This window comes from Sinocyclocheilus grahami, unplaced genomic scaffold (assembly GCF_001515645.1).
Source record: "Sinocyclocheilus grahami isolate Dianchi unplaced genomic scaffold, SAMN03320097.WGS_v1.1 scaffold59.1, whole genome shotgun sequence".
Taxonomy (NCBI): domain Eukaryota; kingdom Metazoa; phylum Chordata; class Actinopteri; order Cypriniformes; family Cyprinidae; genus Sinocyclocheilus; species Sinocyclocheilus grahami.
In genome coordinates this window covers 942,691-944,452 of record NW_015505238.1, presented here as the reverse complement: position 1 = coordinate 944,452, position 1,762 = coordinate 942,691, and positions in this window count along the sequence as shown.

Genomic DNA, 1,762 nt, shown 5'->3' with positions numbered 1-1,762 from the left:
CAAAACAACCCAGCCGCTGGGTCAAAACAACCCAATAGCTGGGTTTGTCCCTTTTTAACCCAGCATTTTTTAGAGTGTAAATAAAGCTACTTCAGTTCTTTCTCTTTTTTTGTAAAGATTCTGAATCAGACAGACTGACCGATAGATAGATAAAGTGTCCCCTATATGTTTATCATTAAACAAATTAAATAGACATTGAAACTTAAAGGGGTCATATGATGCGATTTCAAGTTTTCCTTTCTCTTTGGAGTGTTACAAGCTGATCCCTTTCTCTTTGGAGTCTTATCTGTGCATAGATAAGATCCCTGAAGTTGCAAAGACTAAAGTCTCAAAATCAAAGAGATATTCTTTATCAAAGTTAAGACTCTGCCATGCCCCCCTAAAACGGCTCCTTCTAACACGCCCCCACATATCTACCTCACTATGTGGAAATATTTGCATAATGCCACCCAAATGTGCACGCAAAGAAAGAAGGCATGGTTTCAGTAACAGCAGTTAGTGTTGAAGCAGCCATGTCAGGGAGACGGTGTGTGTTTCTAGGCGAAAGCAAAAGCACTTTATTTGGTCTTCCGAAAGTAGATGCATTTAGGAATCTTTAAGATTACTTACAACAGAACAGCAATGCATTTTATGGACGACTGTTTCGTGAACCTAGGAGAGGAGGTAATTCTGACTTTGCTATGACAATCTGGCGCTTCTGAATCAGCTACTGTTTTGTTATTAGTTTAAGTATTTGCTATTGACTGTTCAAATGCGGAGTTTTGCGCATCGTGTGTGTGTGTGTGCGCGAGCGAGCGAGAGAGAGAGAGAGAGAGCGAGAGAGAGAGAGTACTATGAGACTGCTGCAGAATATCTGAGTACAGTGCAAGACTGTAAATTAAGAAGACAGATGACGAGGTACAGACTGAGCAGTCATACTCTGACTATAGAGACAGGCAGATATCCACAGCACTGGCTGCCCAAAGAGAGCCGTATCTGCCCTTACTGTCATCATGGGGAAGTGGAGACAGAGCAACACTTCCTCACCAGCTGCCCTAACTATGAAGAAATTAGAAACACATTTTATCCCAAATTTGAAATACTTTACCCTGATTTTAAAATGTTAAACAAGAAAACACAACTTCAATATTTATTAGGTGAAAAACAAGATTGTATCTTACTAGCAGCAAGATACATTGATGCCTGTCACAAAAAGAGGGAGGAGTCAACAAATCAGTGATGGCGGATACTGGGCAGGTCCATCACCCTGCGGTAAAGTTATGACGGGAAATAACGGAGAAGGTAAGATGTCACTGTTAAAATTATTTGACAGTTGTCTGTCTCTATTTATGCGTTGTGAACGCATCTTGGCCATCGATGAAATATTTCCTAATTTGTCGATTTCAACACACTGAGGTTTCTTAAGGACAAACGCTACTTAGAAAACATTTAATGTGAGTGTGATAGGCTTGCTTTCTATTGTTTATTTCTTTACAAATGCTAATAATAACATAAAAGAGCTCAGAAGTTGTCATCCTGCATTAATATTTGTCATTTTTTGGAGCTGCCACCAACCCTTTTCTTCTTTTGGAGCTGAGGCTGAGCACAAAGAAGCACGAGGCATCCTGATGAATGTGGGGGGCTCTTGTTGAATAGCAGGGGTCTGCAGGGATCAGCTGGCGTCTCCAGCCCCAGTCTCTGATTATAGAATATAAGAGGACACAGACACAAGAACACACACATCTTTATGATGGTGTGTTGGTTTATACTAGCATTCATAGGA